This window comes from Zalophus californianus, chromosome 1 (genome assembly GCF_009762305.2).
Source record: "Zalophus californianus isolate mZalCal1 chromosome 1, mZalCal1.pri.v2, whole genome shotgun sequence".
Classification (NCBI taxonomy): Eukaryota; Metazoa; Chordata; class Mammalia; order Carnivora; family Otariidae; genus Zalophus; species Zalophus californianus.
Window position 1 is genome coordinate 89,798,324 of NC_045595.1, and position 22,961 is coordinate 89,821,284.

Genomic DNA, 22,961 nt, shown 5'->3' on the forward strand with positions numbered 1-22,961 from the left:
CTAGTCAAAATGTAGTACCAAAATTTTAATTGTAAACATACTAAGTTTAAAATGTATCCAATATTCAGATATACATTAACATTCTAAATTGTCATAAATAATTTAGGTATTATTGGTATGCATGCAGCTAAATATCATTTTGCTTCCTCAATAAAGAAATGGTCAAAATATTAAAATCAGAGTTTTTAAAAGATCAAAGTCTGATTTTTTTGTGGAGAAAGAGAAATATCCCCAAAACATGATAGACATATCTATTCATTAATATGTATTTCCAATTGTAGACACATTCTAAAATATAGTTATTTGTGCAGAATTGTGGGGATTTTGTTTTTGGACAAATTCATTATCTATGCATACCTTTTGGGTATGGTTAATCTTCATACTGATTTGTCCACTTGTAGATAATCAACAGTTAAACCTCATGTCACCCTGGCCCATGTTCCTATCATTTAGGAAAGTGAGGGAAGATGAGGCAACTAAAAGCAGTGGGTGTTATTAGCAAGAGACAGCTCTGTGAGGTGAACTGGTCATCAGTTGGTTCTTTTTCATTATTTCACATACTCATTTGTAAGCCTGAGGTCATTGATTCAAGCTTTCTACTGACATCTAGATAACTCACCACCAGATAGATGGTGATGGTGGTAGCTGACTTTCCATGAATCTATGCCTCCACTATTGCCATTGGTCCACACTCGCTAGATACATGAAAGAAGTTAGCAAAGCTGTAGGATAAACAGGTAAGTGTAATATGCTTTCAGAGAGTAACAGTTTTACTTGATGTTGAGGGCAAAATAATATAAACAAGTTTTATTGATGATAAATTTAAAAATTATTTTTATATTAAAGTGATATATACATATTACAGAATATAAAACAAAATGTGCATGCTTTTTGAAGATTAAACAGGAGACTTCAAGGAAATTTCCTGATGGGCCACTTCCCACTATACTTAAGACTCTAGAATGTGAGATTAAGGAGGTGGTGGGGTGGTATATATTAGTTCAGTCTCCTTTTCTATTAGGTGTTCTTCTCGGAAAAGATTGAGAAGCACTGCGAGGAGACATGAAGAAAAATAGTGTAAAATTTGGTTAAATAGATGCCCATTTAGTTACAGTTAGGATGGGACTCCACTGAGTTACACTTTTTCTGAAAAAGCCTAACTCTTAAATGAGCCAAGCATAGATCACTAATTATCCTGTTTATGAGGACTCGAGATTTAGAAAATAGTTTAAAGAAATACAAATGGCTAGATTATAACAATTTCCTGATAGACGATGATTACTTTCCTCATTTACTTACTTTAATATCTCATCTACTACTTTGGTGTCAGAAGTTCCCATGACTTAGGCATACCTGCCGTCTTGCTGCTAAAGATTCTCTACAGACTTTGATGATGATGATGATGGTGGTGGTGATGATGATAATGATAGTCAAGATCTACATAGTGTTTATTGTGTACCAGGTACTGCTCTAAGTGCTTTGCATTTAACCCTCACAACAACCCTATGAGAATAAATTATTCCCATTTTTTCCATTTTACAGATAAGGAAACTGAGGCACAGTGTTCAATCATTTTCCCAAGGACATGTTGCCTAGGGATAGTAGAACCAAGATTGGACCCTGGGCAATCTGGTCCCAGAGTCCTGCTTTTAAACATCAGCTTTCCTGCTTCTCATCACAGAAATTATTAAACATTTAGTGTTTACAAGGCTAGAATTCATGAAGTTGTTGAAAGTGATGTTGGAGAACTGCTTGTGTCACATGAACAACATTAACAAATGAGAATCTGGTAGAATTAGACAATCAGGACACAGTAGGTGCTTCCAGAGAGAATCATTTGGCTAACAAAGGAAATAAAATGAAGCCCTGAAATAGATTTTTTAAAAATTACTTTCATTATGGTGCTCGCTTCAGCACATACACTAAAATTGGAATGATACAAAGAGGATTAGCATGCCCTCTGCGCAAGGATGATACACAAATTCATAAAATTACTTTCATTATGACTGTGCTATGAACATCCTGTATGAAGTAAAGGATGTATGGTAGATATATTGGGCAATTCTGTTGGGAAACACATATATACACACTCCAAAAAGCACTCCATTTATTCTTTATTCAGAGAATTAGTGACCTTTTTCCAGTTGTTTTCAGATGAAGACAATCTGTATTAAGGATGTGCTTGAAAGTTAACTTCAGGCTAGTTATTGACACAGGAAGCTAGATAACCATAGGAAATTGATGGTGCCAAGTGTCAGTAAAGGTAGAGAGGAGTCTCATCTGTGATCAGTTGTCCTATCCCAGAAAAGAAGAGCCTGAGTTGGGACGCCTGGGTGGCTCAGTCAGTTAAGTGTCTGCCTTCAGCTTAGATCATGATCCCAGGGTCCTCGGATCGAGCCCCACATCAGGCTCCCTGCTCAGCGGGGAGCCTGCTTCTCCCTCTGCCTGCTGCTCCCCCTCCTTGTGCATGTGCTCTCTCTTTTTCTCTCTCACTGACAAATAAATAAAATCTTAAAAAAAGAAGAAGAAGAAGAAGAGCCTGAGTGGCCTTATCTATGTCTTGTCACTCCAGATTTCTTTATTTTTCTTAATCATAAGAAAAGAGAAAACCACTCAGGGGCTACATTACTCTTTATGATTGCTCTGACCTAGAAAACCGTGTGTGTGTGTGTGTGTGTGTGTGTGTGTGTGTGTGTGTGTGTGTGTGTGTGTGTGTGTGTGTGTGTGTGTGTGTGTTTAATTTCACTCTAGTTGACAGCTTCCTTCCTTAGGTCTGTGCTTTTTGAGGGCAAAATCTGCTTTCTTTCTAAATACCAAATGATTAGGGTCACTTCATCACTAAAGTTGCCCTTCCCACAGCTTAGACTCAGAGATTATCTTCTTATGAAAGACCCCATTGCAAAAAGAGAAACATTTTTAGGAACATTTAAGTGGAATGCATAAAAGGTTTTCAAGGAGTAATTTTGCTCCAAGACAATTAAGCTTTGAGCAGACCAAATCCAGAAGCACGAACTTCAGGCAAACAGAGGAGGGGAGATTATTCATTATCACCATATTAACCTTGGACTTTGATCATTGGAATAGAGATTTAACCAGCTAACCAAGATAAAAGCAGTACTGAATCCACTCTTGGGAAGTTTTCTTAGTAGTTTGACAATGACCAAAATTAAATTTCAGCTTTAATGCTTTGGGTCCTGAAAAAAAGAAGATGGTTAATATTGAGACAGAATCTAAATATTCAGAAGTCTTTTTGCCCAGAGCATTTGAGTCAAAGATATTGTAAGCCACAACGAACCTGTGGCAATAGCCTTTGTCTCTGAACCCCAAATCTTCTTTGCCTAGTACTCCACCTAGTAGATCCCATACTATGTAGGCAACCCAACTTTGGCTTGATGTGCCATCAGGCTGCCATTTATCTGTCAAATGTGTCAATGTCTAATAGTTTCTGCATGCATTTGACTGCCAGCTTTTCATTCCAATTTTAATGGAAGCAGAATCCTTCCTTCCCACTGTAGATCAGTTAACCAGACTGCATTGAGGGCAGGGAAGATAAACTTTTCCCTTCAGGACCAATCGTCCTAAGCAGAATATAAAAGATTAAAATTTGCTTTTCTCCAGGAAAATTCATAGTTTTGAGTCTTTCCAGAGAGTTCTCTGATCTTAGATGTCACTGGGCTCTTCAAAAAGACCTTGTGGGGATCACCCTTTAGAGAGAAAGCCTGAGATTCCAGTGTAGATTTGTCAATGACCACATTTATGCATTAGCAAACCATGAGAAGGGAATCCTGGGAATACCAGGGTCATTAGGTAGTGGCAAACTATTGTCATGTTGCAGGTTTTTTTTTTTTTTTTTAGAAGATTGATTTATTTTAGAGAGGGTGTGAGTGAGCAGGGGGAGAGGGAGAGAGAGAGAGAATCTGAAGCAGACTCTCCACTGAGCATGGAGCCCAGTGCGGGGCTCTATCTCACAACCCTGAGATCATGAAATCAACAGTCAGATATTAAACCAACTGAGCTACCCAGGCATCCCTCATGTTGCAGTTTTTATGTCTGCTGGTTTGAAGGTTCACGGTAAGGAATTTTCTTCCCATGTTACGATAGTCTTGTAGCCTTAAACACTGCCTTATTTATTTCTGCTTCAACCAGCAAACCATTCTTCCCTTATCCCAGGAGCATAGGGCCCAGCTAGAGGTATGCTGAATACAGCTGTCCTTTCAATGAAGCTTTCTGAAATCCAGGCATGGTACTCCTTGTGTAATAGCACCCAGATGAAATATGTCTTGATAAGACAGTGTTTCTGTAGGGGGTGCACCTGACTCAGTTTTGTCCTTTCTTGAACCAGCATCTTCACTGTACTGTCCAGTGCAGACATCTTTATAGAAATAGTAGATGTTTATCTTTAGCTAGAAGTAGAGTAGCCTTTCTAATAACAACAAAAATGTTAGTTGGGAATGTTGGAACCCTCACTCTGGAATGAATAAGTAAGTAAATATATACATAAAACAAATGTATGTTTTTATGTAAATATATACATAAAAACACATGTATGTTTTCACAGATATTATAATATATATATTATATATATAATAACATTAGTATACTAATACATCTTCCCCTCCTCCTCTTTAAGTCTTGTCTCATTGCAGCCCATCATTCTTAAGGCACGGTGGACTTATGGCTTCAGCATAGGAGACTGGTAAGACAGTGGGCATGAAAGCAGGCAATAAGGAGTGAGGAGGCCCATTAAATTATTTTATCTTCTCTGTAGGTATAGAGAAAACAAACCTAGAGGGCCCAGTTCATGAGGTTCTTCTATAGTGTGGAGGCTAGAATTTAGGAAGAAGGAAAAGATGATATGAGAAACAAAAGAAATGTCTGCCTCTGTCCTGGCTAGGGTAAATGTGGGAGAAAGGAAAATAAAAAGAGGGAGGGAGACAGAAATGTGTGCAAGAGGGGCATCTCCACAGTTGTTCTATACTTTGGTGTTGGGAGACTGAAGACTTCAGAGAAGTGCTGCAGACTCAGGGTTCTGTCTCTGTACTCTTATTGGGACTAGGGAGTGGGAAGGAGCACTGTGCTCTACAAACCCATATGGAGAAGCTCAATTATCATGCAGCATGGTTGCTGACATGAGAAGCAGAAACATCACAGCAGATGTTGGGGTGGACCATTGGGCAGGGGGCAGAATGGTACAGGAGCACACTCTGGGGTCTGCAGCCAGTCAGAGCTGAGAGAAAGCTGAACAACAAAGGGGCATTGGCAAGACCTACCTGGGAGCATTGCTGGAGGTAAAAGAAGGGGCCAGCCTGGTACTTTAGCATCAGAGGCCAGAAAGACACACGGTGACAGGGAAACTAGAAGCATCACTGCAGATCAGTGGGTGCCAGGCAATGCATTTGAAAAGGCTGGCACAATGCCTAATGAGTACTCCCAACCCCCATTGGATGCTGGAGAGGGCTGGGTGCCATTATAGGAGGAGGGGAAGCTGTCAGGGAGTTTGAATATTTTCTAAAGGAGCTATTTAAATTATTGTATTGAACTAAAATGTAAACTGGATCGGAAATTTAGTCACAGTAAAGGATGTTACATCAGATGTAATCAGAACTGATTTTTTAAAAAGTGGTTAAAACAGGGACGCCTGGGTGGCTCAGTCGTTAAGCGTCTGCCTTCGGCTCAGGTCATGATCCCAGGGTCCTGGGATTGAGCCCCACATCGGGCTCTCTGCTCAGCGGGAAGCCTGCTTCTCCCTCTCCCACTCCCCCTACTTATGTTCCCTCTCTCGCTGTGTCTCTCTCTGTCAAATAAATAAATAAAATCTTTAAAAAAAATAAATAAAAAGTGGTTAAAACGGAATCATCAATAATTATATTTGTATATATCTTAAACATTTTATTTTAATGTAAATGTACATTCATATAGCAGTCTTTTAATGTGGGGCCAAGACCTTTTCTTCGTATATTGTTCTTCCAGTTAGAGTTCCCATTTCTAGCATCAGTTACACCTATAATGCTTCATCTATAATTTTTTTTAAAGATTTTAATTTATTTATTAGAAAGTGTGAGCAAGAGAGCGAAAACTAGCAGGGGGAGCAGCAGAGGCAGAGGGAGAAGCAGGCTCCCCAGGGAGCAGGGAGCTCAATGTGGGGCTCAATCCCAGGACCCCAGGATCATGACCCAAGCTGAAGACAGATGCTCAATCGAGTGAGCCACCCAGGCGCCCCTTCATCTATAATTTCTAATTGTATTTTCTTTACTAGGTCAATAATTCTTTAAGCCACTTGCAAAGATATTTGAGTATAGAATCTTAGTTTTTTTATAGTTAAAATTTGTTTACAGTTGCCTTGATACCTGATTGAAAGCATTGTTAAAGGAAACCCACCTTAATTGTCTATTCAAAGCATTCAATTTAGTTTTCATACGGACAGCCCTTTATCTTCACATTTTTTTCCTATTTTGCAGTATGTTTAATTATATTATGTAACTAAAATAATACATAAGATGGACATAAACAGATTTGGGGACACAACTGACCCTTGAAAGCAGAAAGAAACCTGTTAACAGTGAGTTCTCAGTGCACCACAGGGAACTGGCAGTATGATGTGGAGAAGGAATGCAAGGTGCTGATTAATTTAGCCAGTTGGTTAAATGGAGATTGGTTAAGAGCAAATAATGTAACATTTTCTCTTTAACAGTAGATGAGGGCTCAAAAGGACGACCTAAGTAGTTATGGATAACATTTTAATTTTTTTAATTAAAAATATTTTTAAATTACAGTTTTCCCTGCACATCCAAATTGCATTCTCTGTGGATTAAACTTTGAAAGCCCACTTATACATTCTATAATAAAGTAATCAAGCCGTGAACATATATGGCTAATTTGTACATGGATATTAAGTGGCACACTGATTTTTTTTTTCCTGCCGGTACTTTTCCGTGATAGTCTCGATTGCATGTTGTTAAGTAAACCAGTAAGGTTTTTATTTATTGTCTATAGAGTTTATCCTGGTTTTTGCTTATATACCTTTAGGAAGGTCTTTTAAAACATGATCTTCATTGCTGTATTTGTAAGGAAGTTTGCTTCCGGCCACATGTTCTCCAAAATTACAGCTCCCTTCTCTACCACTTAACCCAGGTTTGGCTTGGCTTTGTTGCTCTGGCTTTGTCTGTCTTAATCTGTGTCCTCTTTCAATGCAGTGACCTCTTTGCTCTGACTATAGAATAAATAGGAGGGGATATTTTAAGGTGCTTTTGGTTGGAAAAGTAACTTTCTGATTGGGGGTCCCAGCCACAAGTGGTTGTTTCCCCCATTGAACGGACATATCGGTGCTTTCTACTGAACTCTTAAATTTTCTCTTTGCCCTTTACCCTACCTGCACTTCTGCCTATCTCCAAAGGCGTTCATGTTTACCATTTTATGTCCAGTGCCAGGCAGGCTTCTTGTGTTCCAAGCTCAGGCACTATCTGTCTATGCAATAGCCTAATCCCAAATTCCCTGTGGCCACCTGAGCCTGCAGTGGAGCAGGTAGAAGAGAGCATTGGGAAGCTCTTCCTTGTCATTCTGCCCATGTGTATGTTTCCTTTCATTTGCAGAGCCAAAGATCCTACAGGCTAACTCCTGGCCATGGCACTGGGAGGCAGAACTGAGTATTTGTTGTTTTCTCCAGCTATAGGAAAACTTTCACCCCAGTAATAAGCAGCTGCTTCCACTATGTTTGGCAAATGAATTAAGGACCTTTTCAACCTCTCAGAGGATACAGATTCAAGAACAGGGTTGACATCCTTTTCAGCTTGAAGGATCAAGAGTAATAACCCATTTTTTTGCTTTCGTTTTGGTATTTTCGCCAGAGCCAACACTGTTCACTTAACGAGGAACTATTCAGGGTTGCTTCAGTGTTGGCAACTATTTGTGATCCATTTGTAGCACATTCCTGAATCTTACTTCCAAAACATTGGAGGTAGGAGTTGTTTAGATTCCCCCAAACCATTTGAGTTGTTCCTACTGTTCTGTTCCTATTGTAAATACAGCTTGTAATTAATTCCTTACTGTCCTAGGTCTGAACCATGTCTGCAAAGCCATGTCACATAAAATGATTTTAAAAGGCAGAGCATCAACCACTGTGCGGGGTCAATTTTTAATACTCTGAAAAGGCTTAGAAATCAAAACCCAGTTTAAAACTTAGTCTTTCCTATTTGTGAATAGAAACAGAAATATCAGTTGAGAGCATATTGTGACAAGTCTGTGGAAAATATGTCCTCCATTGATTTGTGCGGTTATCCCTGGAAAGAACATATAAGAAAGTAAGTCTTCCCAATCCAAGTTTCCTTTTGATAAAACCTTGGCAACAAGGTTGGCAAGTCTTAAAGAATAATTTTCCTGGATGATGCAAACTTAGAGGACATGATATTTTAAATATATTCCTTCCAGACATCTGAGGGTTTAACATGCAAATTAGTATATAATTTCTCCTGTGTGTGTATGTGTTCATGTTCTGTCATATTGAATCATTTCGTCATATCAGAGAACCAGACCTTGGGCGAGTCAGTTAACCTTTGTGCGCTGTCTTCTCACATTGTAATGTGAAGGAATTGCACTGTGTTTTATTGTAAACATTCCTCAATAAAAATGCTTCTTTATTCTAATGGGAAAGAATTTTGAGATCACATGCTTCTGTGTGCCCTGCATATGCAAATTACATAGACTAAAGTTTTATCTCTGAGAACCTGGGCTAATATAATGCACATGGGCTATTCTCTTAACTTCTGTTTTTTATTTATATATATATGTAAAGTGAAAGGGGGGTTAAAAAATCTTTTTTGACTAAATATTGGATCCATACCAAACTTGATCTTCACCATCACCCATCATTACCTACCTTCAGTGTTGGAAATTCTGTAACAGAATGGTGTCACGTGAGCTACTGTAGGATTGAGGGGTAGGGAGAAGAACTTTGGGCCTGTGTCTCCTAGGGCTTGTCACCAACTCATTAACATAAGTAGTGTTCTTGAGGGTGGAACAGGACAACATGGCTCTCCCAGCAATTTCCTATGCACATTCAGGAGAGTGTTCTAGCTTACTTTAAGCTTTACATATATCAGGACACCAATCTCTGGAAAAGGAAAAAGAAACATAATTTTTAAAAAATCCTGATGGCTCATGTGCCACTTCTTCCTCAGAGCCATTAAAAGCTGTCTTTAGACTTAATTCTGTTTCTAATCTGCTAAAATGAGAACCATATCTAATCTTCACCTCCTTTCTCGATTCTCACACCCCATTAAGATTGAAGCTAGTTTGTCCCATTGACACTGAGGAATGTTATTATTCAGAGCTGAATTAAAAAGGGAATTTATATAGAACAAAACCAATAAGCCAAGCAGCCTTGACATTTAATTTTCTTGGAAACCTTTCTCATCGAACCAGGAAAGTCTGTATACTACACATTTGCAAAATGAAAAGTGGTATAGTAGGAGGATAATCTCCTCATATAAATGATGAGTAAATAATCTGAAAGAGATTAGATGTTTTCTCCTTGCCTTGTCCTCACCCTCTACCCTGAAATGACATTTATGAGTTCCAGCCTTTAGAAACAGTTTATTTTACTTCTTTTTTTCATAGACGCGGAGTGTTTGGGGAAGTGTGTGGGGGCATAATTTTTATTTATGTTTTTGGCCATCAGTTTCAAGTTTGCGCTGTTAAGAATATTGCTTCTTGGCCCTTAAACTCAGAGGATCAACAACCAAAAGTCACCTCAAAATCCTAATGTAAATTGTTTAAGATTAGTTCAAGACATTGTTTGGCTCTTTAAGGTAGGCTGAACATATAGAAGGAATCATATTTCAGGATCCATTTAGCATTCTGTTTTAGTCAGGGTAGGTAATGGTAGTTCCTTTAACAAAAAGTCCGAGTCTCAGTGGTTTGACTTAATAAAAATTTATCACTTACATCCTGATTGCGTGTAGTTTAGCAGGACCTGAGGTGAGGGGTCCTGTTCTATGTGGTAATTTAGGGACCTAGAATTTCTCTATGACGTAAGTCTGCCATCTTCTCGGATTCATCATCCCTTCTCTGGATTCTCGGTATCTACCTGGCAGGGAAGTGAGAAAGAGAATATAAGGTCAAGCAGAATAGAAATAAGTGGGTCTGTTTCCAGGCCATTGACTAGAACTCAATCACATTGTCTCACTTAACTCTAGGGGAGCTTTGGAAATACATTTAGCAATACCATCTGCAAAAGGAAGAAATGAGTTTGGTGACACATAGTATTGACTCTGCCTTGGTTCCCTTTCCTCTTGCTACCCATACCTGTGCACACAGCCTTTGTCCTAGGTTGGTCTACCTGTGATGACACCAAGGCATTTAATTTGATTGATCTAGTGATTAGGCATCCATTTGATCCTTTTTTATTCAATTTGCTTTTGTCTGAAAGGAAATGATCTTTACACATAGAGGATGACTTTTCTACTGTCAGGGGTAAACATGTATAAATATAGACCCTGCTCAAATCACCCTATTTTTAAAGTGGAATTCTACAGGGAGTGGATGCTGACTGTTTAATATATACACAGGAGAAGAGGAGATATCATCCATTCATCTATTATTTTAGGAAAAGCTTTAAATGATCTTCTCTACCAAGCCATTCCTCTGGGTAGAAGAGAAAATTACAGAGCTTCAAGATGACCAAATGATCAAAAGAAAAAGCCGGAGATTTTAGTTTAAATGATAATAGAATAAAGTGACACCATGATGATAGTAACATTACTTGACACAAATTTGAGACACGGTGTTCAAGAGAGATTCATATATATATATATATATATAAAACCTTATTCCAAAATTCAGAGTCTAAGGAATTCCAAACTCAGGTTGGTTCTTAAGCAATTCAGACATATGAAGGGCTTTTTAGATAAGGCCAAAGAAAGTAAATTATTGACAGGGAACTGATAGGAATCAAAGATTGACCTGTATGGTCCAACTTTTAGTGAATTCTTCAGCAGAGCATGGTGAAAGCATAGATTGGCATTTTGTTAGGCATGCTGGTCTTTCACAAGGGAGATTTCTACCCATAGATATTTAGGGCCCCATCAAATACAGTTCTCTGTTCTTTTGCTTAAAATTCCATCCCCAAGAGGGGTATGGAAAATGAAGTACTACTTTTTTATTGATTATAGTACTGGTTTTATCTGCCAACAGAAGGCCAGTACAGAAGAAAAATCCCATTCCCATGGCAACAGAGAATCTCCACTTTTAACTTGTTATCATGTGAAGAAGAAACTATTTTTTTCTCTCACTTTAAAGATTGCAATTTGGGAATATGGGAATGACATTTAGCAACAGGGTGTTGTTAGAGCATCTGGGCCAAAGGGCTAATGTCCAGGGTGAAGACCTTAGGACTTTGATTATGTCAGCCCTGATTTTATTTACCTCAGAGCAAGAAGCAAAACTTAAACCATAGAGACATCATTTTCTTACTCAGGAACAGTGACCTTTTATTCTGGAGGTATTTCAAGGGTAGAAGAATTATGACGTTTCATTTGTTGAATTTCCCTGAATACTACCACTCAAAAATGGGGGGAGAGAGGAGCCAATTAAATCTTTATTGGATGTTACTATGTTCTTTTCCTGATAATTTCTCCTTTTGTTTTCATTAAGCCTTTTAAGACAGTGGAGCCAGTCCTATACGAGACATCTGATCACCCTAGTTCTAGAAAACTGAGCTTCTCTAAAAGCTTTGCTGTGGAGAAATCATCTACCATTTTTATTTTAAAACCTTAAAATATCAGGAAGTCTCATCAGCCAGATCTCTTCAATAAAGAGGCAAGGAGGAGTCTGGGTTTGAGAGGAAACCTGGCACTTACTGATCACCTGCTCTGTGCCAGGCACTCTGTGTGTGTGTGTGAATGTGTGATCTTCCTTGCTATTGTGAATAAAGAGGAACATTGGCTCATGCTAGGTATCATTAGAGGCTGTCACTTCTATATGAGGATCTAAACTAAGGGTTCAGCACAACATTCTGTAGCCACGGGTGCTAAATATTATGATCTATCAGAGTTGACTGAGCTGGTGTCTTAATTAAACAGTGGTTTAGGTGGTTCATTGCAAAGAAAGAAATCCTAAATATGCCAGTCTAGTTGATTTTTATTCTCAGTGATCAAAAACAAATCATTTTTCATTTAGAATTAATGGGGGAAGTGACAATGTATTTTTGAGTAGTACCATTGTAAATAAAATTTGAGCATGGGGGTTGGGTACCATAAGTAAGATTGTTGTTTTAGAAAATGTGGGGCAGAAGAATGCAAAATCAGAGAAGGGGATCATTTTTACAAAGCACAGTCCCCTACAGAACCTTAATAACTAGGTTTTAAATTCACCAAAGTTTTCTCCCCCAGTGTTCACTATCTTTATTTAGTGAGTAAATTTTCACCTTAGTATGAAATAGTCCTCTTCTCCTTTGAAGTTTTGAGAAATGTTTTTTAAAAGTCCCTATATCTGTCAGAGTGCTTGATTTATGCTGTGGTAGCAAATTACCACAAAATAGCAGATGACAATCACAAGTTTATTTTATCCTCATGCTCCATCCCAACAAGGATGGCCTGTAGCTTTGCTTACTCATTGTTACTCGGAGACCTCGGCTAATGATATAGCCTCTGCCTGCAACACTGCCAGTTTTGTGGTGGAGAGAAAAGAGAATTGCTTCCTGTTAATGGAGCAGTTGCTGCTAAAGCTTTCGTCCAGAATTGACACACATCACTCCTGATCACGTTTCAATAGCAGAATAAATCACATCGTCAAATTTGGGTGGGGAAGGAAATCCTTCTCTTTCTAGACTTCAGTACCTTAAACTTCTTGAGGGAGAGCTACACACTTAGTCTCTTTTTCCTGGGCCATTTTGTCCAGTTGGGGGCCATCTTAAGCCATTCAGTGGTTTTTCTTTTTTTTTTTAATTTTTTGTTAATGTTAATCACCATACATTACATCATTAGTTTTTGAGGTAGTGTTCCATGATTCATTGTTTGTGCATAACACCCAGTACTCCATGCAGAATATGCCCTCCTTAACACCCATCACCAGGCTAACCCATCCCCCCACCCCTCTCCCCTCTAGAACCCTCAGTTTGTTTTTCAGAGTCCATCATCTCTCATGGTTCGTCTCCCCCTCCAACTTACTCCCCTTCATTCTCCCCCTCCTGCTATCTTCTTCTTTTTTTTTCTTAACATATATTGCATTATTTGTTTCAGAAGTACAGATCTGTGATTCAACAGTCTTGCACAATTCACAGCACTCACCATAGCACATACCCTCCCAAGTGTCACCCAGTCAGCCCATCCCTCCCACCCCCCACCACTCCAGCAACCCTCAGTTTGTTTCCTGAGATTAAGATTTCCTCATATCAGTGAGGTCATATGATACATGTCTTTCTCTGATTGACTTATTTCACTCAGCATAACACCCTCCAGTTCCATCCATGTCGTTGCAAATGGCAAGATCTCCTTCCTTTTGATGGCTGCATGATATTCCATTGTGTATCTATACCACATCTTCTTTATCCATTCATCTGTCGATGGACATCTTGGCTCTTTCCACAGTTTGGCTATTGTGGACATTGCTGCTATAAACATTGGGGTGCACGTACCCCTTCGGATCCCTACATTCGTATCTTTGTGGTAAATACCCAGTAGTGCAATTGCTGGATCGTATGGTAGCTCTATTTTCAACTGTTTGAGGAACCTCCATACTGTTTTCCACAGTGGTTGCACCAGCTTGCATTCCCACCAACAGTGTAGGAGAGTTCCCCTTTCTCTGCATCCCCGCCAACATCTGTCGTTTCCTGACTTGTTAATTTTAGCCATTCTGACTGGTGTGAGGTGGTATCTCATGGAGGTTTTGATTTGGATCTCCTTGATGCCGAGCGATGTTGAGCACTTTTTCATGTGTCTGTTGGCCATTTGGATGTCTTCTTTGGAAAAATGTCTGTTCATGTCTTCTGCCCATTTCTTGATTCGATTATTTGTTCTTTGGGTGATGAGTTTGAGAAGTTCTTTATATATTTTGTATACTAGCCTGTTATCCGATATGTCATTTGCAAATATTTTCTCCCATTCTGTCGGTTGTCTTTTGGTTTTGTGGACTGTTTCTTTTGCTGTGCAAAAGCTTTTTATCTTGATGAAATCCCAATAGTTCATTTTTGCCCTTGCTTCCCTTGCCTTTGGCGATGTTTCTAGGAAGAAGTTGCTGCGGCTGAGGTCGAAGAGGTTGCTGCCTGTGTTCTCCTTTAGGATTTTGATGGACTCCTGTCTCACGTTTAGGTCTTTCAACCATGTGGAGTCTATTTTTGTGTGTGGTGTAAGGAAATGGTCCAGTTTCATTCTTCTGCATGTGGCTGTCCAATTTTCCCAACACTGTTTGTTGAAGAGACTGTCTTTTTTCCATGGGACATTCTTTCCTGCTTTGTCAAAGATGAGTTGACCATAGAGTTGAGGGTCCATTTCTGGGCTCTCTATTCTGTTCCATTGATCTATGTGTCTGTTTCTGTGCCAGTACCATACTGTCTTGTGATGACAGCTTTGTAATAGAGTTGGAAGTCCAGAATTGTGATGCCGCTAGCTTTGCTTTTCTTTTTCAATATTCCTCTGGCTATTCGGGGTCTCTTCTGGTTCCATACAAATTGTAGGATTATTTGTTCCATTTCTTTGAAAAAAGTGGATGGTATTTTGATGGGGATTGCATTGAATGTGTAGATTGCTCTAGGTAGCATTGACATCTTCACAGTGTTTGTTGTTCCAATCCATGAGCATGGAACATTTTTCCATTTCTTTGTGTCTTCTTCAATTTCTTTCATGAGTATTTTCTAGTTTTCTGAGTACAGATCCTTTGCCTCTTTGGTTAGATTTATTCCTAGGTATCTTATGGTTTTGGGTGCAATTGTAAATGGGATCGACTCCTTGATTTGTCTCTCTTCTATCTTGTTGTTGGTGTATAGGAATGCCACTGCTTTCTGTGCATTGATTTTATAGCCTGCTACTTGACTGAATTCCTGTATGAGTTCTAGCAGTTTTGGGGTGGAGTCTTTTGGGTTTTCCACATACAGTATCATATCATCTGGAAAGAGTGAGAGTTTGACTTCCTCTTTGCCGATTTGGATGCCTTTGATTTCTTTTTGTTGTCTGATTGTGTGGCTAGGACTTCTAATACTATGTGGAATAGCAGTGGTGAGAGTGGACATCCCTGCCGCGTTCCTGACCTTAGGGGAAAAGCTCTCAGCTTTTCCCCATTGAGAATGATATTCACTGTAGGTTTTTCAAGATGGCTTTTATGATATTGAGGTATGTACCCTCTATCCCTATACTCTGAAGAGTTTTGATCAAGAAAGGATGCTGTACTTTGTCAAATGCTTTTTCAGCATCTACTGAGAGGATCCTATGATTCTTGTTCTTTCTTTTGTTAATGTATTGTATCACGTTGATTGATTTGCAGATGTTGAACCAGCCTTGCAGCCCAGGGATAAATCCCACTTGGTCGTGGTGAATAATCCTTTTAATGTACTGTTGGATCCTATTGGCTAGTATTTTGGTGAGAATTTTTGCATCCATATTCATCAAGGATATTGGTCTGTAACTCTCCTTTTGGATGGGGTCTTTGTCTGGTTTCGGGATCAAGGTAATGGTGGCCTCATAAAACGAGTTTGGAAGTTTTCCTTCCATTTCTATTTTTTGGAACAGTTTCAGGAGAATAGGTATTAATTCTTCTTTAAATGTCTGACAGAATTCCCCTGGGAAGCCATCTGGCCCTTGGCTTTTGTTTGTTGGGAGATTTTTGATGACTGCTTCAATTTCCTTAGTTGTTATAGGTCTGTTCAGGTTTTCTATTTCTTCCTGGTTCAATTTTGGTAGTTGATACATCTCTAGGAATGCACCCATTTCTTCCAGGTTATCTAATTTGCTGGCATAGAGCTACTCATAATATGTTCTTAGAATTGTTTGTATTTCTTTGGTGTTGGTTGTGATCGCTCCTCTTTCATTCATGATTTTGTTGATTTGGGTCCTTTCTCTTTGCTTTTTGATAAATCTGGCCAGGGGTTTATCAATCTTGTTAATTCTTTCAAAGAACCAGCTCCTAGTTTTGTTGATCTGTTCTACTGTTCTTTTGGTTTCTAGTTCATTGATTTCTGCTCTGATCTTTCTTATTTCTCTTCTCCTGCTGGGTTTGGGCTTTATTTGCTGTTCTTTCTCCAGCTCCTTTAGGTGTAGGGTTAGGTTGTGTATTTGAGACCTTTCTTGTTTCTTGAGAAAGGCTTGTATTGCTATATACTTTCTTCTCAGAACTGCCTTTGCTGTATCCCAAAGATTTTGAACAGTTGTGTTTTCATTTTCATTGGTTTCCATGAATTTTTTAAATTCTTCTTTAATTTCCTGGTTGACCCATTCATTCTTTAGTAGGATGCTCTTTAGTCTCCATGTATCTGAGCTCTTTCTGACTTTCCTCTTGTGATTGAGTTCTAGTTTCAAAGCATTGTGGTCTGAAAATATGCAGGGAATAATCCCAATCTTTTGGTACCGGTTGAGACCTGACCTGTGACCTAGGATGTGATCTGTTCTGGAGAATGTTCCATGGGCACTAGAGAAGAATGTGTATTCCATTGCTTTGGGGTGGAATGTTCTGAATATGTCTGTGAAGTCCATTTGGTCCAGTGTTTCATTTAAAGTCTTTATTTCCTTGTTGATCTTTTGCTTAGATGATCTGTCCATTTTAGTGAGGGGGGTGTTAAAGTCCCCCACTATTATTGTATTGTTGTCAATGTGTTTCTTCGCTTTTGTTATTAATTGCCTTATATAATTGGCTGCTCGCATGTTAGGGGCATAGATATTTACAATTGTTTGATCTTGTTGGATAGACCCTTTCGGTAGGATATAGTGTCCTTCTTCATCTCTTATTACACTCTTTGGTTTAAAATCTAATTTGTCTGATATAAGGATTGCAACCCTAGCTTTCTTTTGGTGTCCATTAGCATGGTAAATGGTTTTCTACCCCCTCACTTTCAATGTGAGGGTGTCTTTGGGTCTAAAATGAGTGAGTCTCTTGCAGACAGCATATTGATGGGTCTTGTTTTTTAATCCAGTCTGATAGCCTGTGTCTTTTGATTGGGGCATTGAGCCCATTTACATACAGGGTAACTCTTGAAAGATATGAATTTAGTGCCATTGTATTACCTTGAAGGTGACTGTTACTGTATATTGTCTGTGTTCCTTTAGGCTCTCTCTTTGCTTAGAGGACCCCTTTCAATATTTCTTGTAGGGCTGGTTTCGTGTTTGCAAATTCCTTTAGTTTTTGTTTGTCCTGGAAGCTTTTTATCTCTCCTTCTATTTTCAATGACACCCTAGCTGGATACAGTATTCTTGGCTGCATATTTTTCTCGTTTAGTGCTCTGAAGATATCTTGCCAGTCCTTTCTGGCCTGCCAGGTCTCTGTGGATAGGTCTGTTGCCAATCTAATGTTTCTACCATTGTAGGTTACATATCTCTTCTCCCAAGCTGCTTTCAGGATTTTCTCTTTGTCTCTGAAACTCGTAAGTTTTACTATTAGTTGTTGGGGTGTTGACCTATTATTATTGATTTTGAGAGGGGTTCTCTGTGCCTCCTGGATTTTGTTGCCTGTTTCCTTCCCCACATTAGGGAAGTTCTCTGCTATTATTTGCTCCAGTATACCTTCTGCCCCCCACTCTCTTTCTTCTTCTGGGATCCCAATTATTCTAATGTTGTTTCATCTTATCGTATCGCTTATCCCTCGAATTCTGCCCTCGTGATCCTGTAGTTGTTTATCTCTCTTTTTCTCAGCCTCTTTATTTTCCATCATTTGGTCTTCTATATCGCTGATTCTGTCTTCTGCCTCATTTATCTTAGCAGTTAGTGCCCCCATTTTTATTGCACCTCATTAATAGCCTTTTTGATTTCAACTTGGTTAGAGTTTAGTTCTTTTATTTCTCCAGAAAGGGTTTCTCTAAAAACTTTTACGCTTTTTTCAAGCCCAGCTAGTATCTTTAAAGTCATGTTTCTGAACTCTAGGTCCGACATCGTACTAATGTCCGTATTGAGTAGGTCCCTGGCTGACGGTACTGCCTCTTGTTCTTTTTGCTGAGGTGATTTTTTTCATCTTCCAGTAAGTGGTCGTTTCTCTCTTCAGAGAGTTGTTGCTACTCTCCTCTTCGATCTCCTTTTGAGTTCGTAGGTGTTCAGAATGTTTTGATCCCTATTCAACTGAATTCCTGAGACCAGACGAAATCCAGGTCTCCTACTCCTTTACCATCTTGCTCTGCCTCTCAGTGGTTTTTTAAAAGGTTATAAAACCATACCTTTAATTTGGTCCTTGCCCTGAGACTAAGATTTGATTACCTTCGTTGTTCAAAAGTCTCCTCAGTTTTTTTCTGTTACAGTTTAGGTTGTAAAGAAGTTGCTTCTTCTAATCCTCTAAGACTTGGAATTTCTGGACTCTTAGTCCCTTTCATTTCTGCTTATAAAGGATCCATTTCTTAAATCATCTTTTCTTCATGGTACTGTTGTCAGATGCAACCAACAGCAGTCAAAGGATGTTTTTGGCATCCCATTTTTTCACCTTCTTCACTTAAAGCAACAAGTTTATCTGGTATATTATATGTATGCTAAATTGTCACAGGTGACAGTTTTTAAAAAAAAAAATGTTTTCCTACTGCAAAATGGATTGCCATTCTTCCAGGCTCCACCAAGAGTTTCCGTACAGGACCACTGCCTGACCCCAAGTCAGTGCCCTATATTTGAGGCCTTTTTATTGTTACAGGAACATTCTACTCCTGATACCAGTTACTATATTAGTCAGGATATACTAGGTTATGCTACAATAACAAAAAAACTTCCAAATCTGAGTAACTAAGACAACAAAGATTTATTGTTCACCAACACTACATGCCCATCACAAATCATCTATGCTTTGCTCCTTCAGGAAAGGGCTGTGAATATTTTTAATAATACTGTCAACTATAATTACTTATACAAATGTTACTTAGCTCATAAAACCTGATTTTGTCTCTTTGTACTTCTAACTCATGTATTCAACAAATATTTACTGATTACCCACCATGTGCTAAATTCTGTTCTAGACCCTGGGGAAATAGAGAACAAAACAGACAAGAATCCTGTCCTTGAATCAGTTCATTTTTCTACCTATTTCTACCTTCTTCCTATCCCATGAAGCTGTCTTGATGAAGGTGCACAAAAGAGATAGTGTTTTAAACCAATCCCTGAAAAATGCACAGTTTGGATAAGCAAAGATAAAATGAGAAAATGGAGAACAGCATTCTTGGTAGAGGGACCAGGAAGGAATGGAGTCATAAGGGCTGCCCAGAGAATTGTTCCTGTGGCTGAACATGGAGAACACAGGATAATCTCTGCAGTGGCTAAACTAAAAAAGGAGGGATTACCCTTGAGAGATCTTGGTTTTAGGTTTTTGTCTGAGACCTTTGTCCTGTAATCCCCTCTGGTATGGTTCTTGAAATGGGCTTCCTGAGCCAGCTGTCCTTCCCAGCTTCCTGCTTCTATTTGTCATTGCCTGGTAGCAATGTATGAGTATGAGAGAGCCATTGAAGAATTTTAAGTGCAGTAGTGTGGGATCAGATTTGAGTTTTAGAAACTAAGGGATAGGAGACAAAAGATCAGTAGGAAGTCTGGCTACCAGGACTTGGGCCCTGCTATGAATGAACCAATGGGGTGAAACTACCCTCTCATTTCAAACCTTCCTATTGTTGTGCCCAGAATGCTTGAAAATGTCTGTGTGGTTTTGACATGCCAGAGTGGCACAGTTTCTCAAACTCTCTTTCCAATCAGATTAGTTTCCCCTACCCCAGCCCATCCCATCCTGCCCAGCTTCTTCCTCCTTCCAGCTGGCTTTTTGCTGAGATCCATGCATGTCCTATGGCCAAGGATGCCAAGGGTCTGACATATTGAAGAACCGCTGTTGGACATAGCAGGAAGAGTCAGAAAGCCATTACAATAGCAAAGGAAGGATACAATGAGATTTGTTACCTGATAAGATGTACAAGGAGTTTCAGCCTGGCTTATTGAGAGACAAAGTTCATTACCAGAATAGAGAACTCCAGAAAGTGGTTGAAATATGTATTAATCATTTATTTTGGACACACTGAGTTTGAAGTTTGAGCAGGACTTCTCTGAGGAGTTGTCAGGCAGGGAGGCAAGAAGCTCAGGAAAGTGTCCACAGCTAGAGACCTAACTAATGCAGAGCTAACTAAAATGAAAGAGTTTTAAGGGAATGTGCAGAGAGAAAGTTTAGAGCAAGAAGAGAAGAGGGGGAGGCCAGGACAGGCAGGAATGCCCATTTAAGAGGTGGAAGAGGAGACAGAGTAATGGCCTAAGAGGAATATGAAATAGGGAGAAATGAACCAGGAAAGTTAATGCTACAAAAGCTAGAGTCTATTTTTATATCCACAGATAGAATTGAGCCCTCAGTGCATAATGACGCTGTTCATTATGACAGAGTTCATATAGGCTTTAAAAAATCTCCTTAGATTTACTTCTACTCTGTGTCATATGGCAAAGTATTAAAATAATTTTTGCTATATATCTTTTGTACTGCATATTCCTAACAAGGACAGTTTTGCCCCAAAGGGATGGAAATTGCTTCTTGGTGGGAGGGGAAAGTAGGGCAGCTCAAATTGTTATGGCAATGGTCTGTGGCCCTCCAAAACTCAATCCTATCCAACAAAACCTTATTCTTTAGTATTTTATTTCTCTTGCTGGGTTTTCTTGGATATCATGCAAGCAGCATTGACATTGAATTCAAGGAAGATACACAAAATATATGCAGTGCTACAAAATTATGGCAAATTGATAATTAAATATTAATAACTATCTTTTAACTTAAAATTTATTTAGTAATCCTTAACACTGCATTAAATAAAGATAGTAACCTTGTGCTGACTCTTGTTTTGTATAAAACACAGATATAAATATGATATAAAACAAACGCACAGTATATCTGTGGTATTAAAATTTCATGGAGGGAACATATGGGAAAAATGCCCAAAAAGTCTCCTAAGGGGGTAAGTAATGAAAAAGGTGAGGCGTACTATGAACGGTTAGGTATCACTCATAGGATTTTAGTCTTAGTTTCAATATTGACAGTCAATCTCTATTTCCTTCTAGAATGTTTCCTTCAAATATTTTACCTGTAATTTGAGTTGGTTGTCACCAGATGGCAGGCTGGTCTCAAGGTCCAACTAGACAGACTTCCTACATAGCTAATATAGGCAACAAGTAGGTAGTAAACTTATAACAAGGTTAATACTTCTTCTAATGCTTTTACCAAAATATTACTCTTCATTAAAAATGAACTATAGGGGCACCTGGGTGGGTCAGTCATTAAGCATCTGCCCTCGGCTCAGGGCATGATCCCAGGGTCCTGGGATCGAGCCCCGCATCAGGCCCCCTACTCTGCGGAAAGCCTGCTTCTTCCTCTCCTGCTCCCCCTGCTTGTGTTCCCTCTCTCGCTTTGTCTCTGTCAAACAAATAAATAAATAAAATCTTTAAAAAATAACAATAAAAGTGAACTATAGCATTTATTAATATGGGTTTTTGCATTTAAATAGCATCCTAAATTTATAGCAAGATATAAAGAAATAAAAGTTTTAGGAATTTTTACATATGCTTGATGTTTGCTGAGTTGAACTGAGTTAAACCAATTAATGGCAACTCAGTTTACCTTTTTCAGAATGAAATTCTCTTTGGAGTCTCAGGAAAGTTTGGAATTAAAAGAAGAACATATATACCCTTTGTAATAATTTGTTTAACCTTTCCTCTTTGATGGCATGAATTTTTTCTCTTCAGTTTCAGATGGAAACAACCCTCCCCCCACTTTTTGTTTCTTTTTTGGCTAGTTTTCAGTGTTGTAAAAAGGACTCCTGTATTGCGATGAGATGTAAATAGTTGCCCTTTGAGGCTCCTTACAACTCTAGGATTTTTTAATTCTGTAAGGAATATATGTGTGATTGTTAGGAGATGTAGGCTAAGGAGCAATTACAGCAGGAGAGGATTTTGGTGAAAGTTAAGTTTTGAAGCAAATATGTTTGAATTGCCAGAGGGAAGAAAAGAGGACATTCCCTATAGAAGATTAATATTGAAGTGGAAGTGGGCAGCATGAGGCTCACGTGTGAGTGTGCATGGCAAGAAGTAAGTAAAAACACCAGCTTGATGAGGACAAAGAATGTTTTGGAAAACAATAAAAGATGCCATGGGAACATGTTGAGGAAATTTGAAATATCAGACAAAAGGAAGCGTGAATGGATTTTTGAAATGAAGTTTACACTGTATATGTATGTGATTTCAGAAAAAGAAGTCAGTGGCTTTAGCAGAAAAACAGAAAAATCAGTGAGAGTCCAGAATCTACCTGACATGTTACTTGTCCTAAGACGTAGTGCATTTCTGAATCAGGACACAGAGCTCTAGGAAGGGTCTGAGCATTGCTTTGCAAATTAATATTTCATTTCTTAGGACAAAGGAAGCAAAGATTATGGATCTAATATCCAGTGTGGGGGGCTAAAGAGGAGGTAGAATTTTGTCCTTAAATCAAAGATAAAAGTTTTTAAGATTTTATTTATTTTTCAGAGAGCGAGAGCACAAGCAGGGGAAGCAGCAGGCAGAGAGAGAAGCAGGCTCCCCCACTGAGCAGGCAGCCTCATGAGGGACTCAATCCCAGGACCCTGGGATCATCACCTGAGCTGAAGGCAGATGCTTTAACCAACTGAGCCACCCAAGTGCCCCAAAGATAAAAGTTTTTTTAACAGTTACTTTTGCTCCTCAATTTTTAATAAAATAGAAATCTATAAAAATCAAAAAGGAAAGATGTACCTTTTGACCACTTTGTAGAGGGCCAAAAGAAATCTTCAGAGATAACTCAGTTAAAGAAAAGCATCTGGAGGCACCTGGGTG

General features: G+C 38.9%; 1 non-coding gene across 1 annotated transcript; it reads left to right on the top strand.

Moving 5' to 3' along the window:
* Positions 1-1,901: 1,901 nt before the first annotated feature.
* LOC113919043 lies at positions 1,902-2,005 on the top strand. The gene has a single exon (XR_003518786.1). It is a non-coding gene; the product is annotated as a U6 spliceosomal RNA (small nuclear RNA).
* The last annotated feature ends 20,956 nt before the right edge of the window (positions 2,006-22,961 follow it).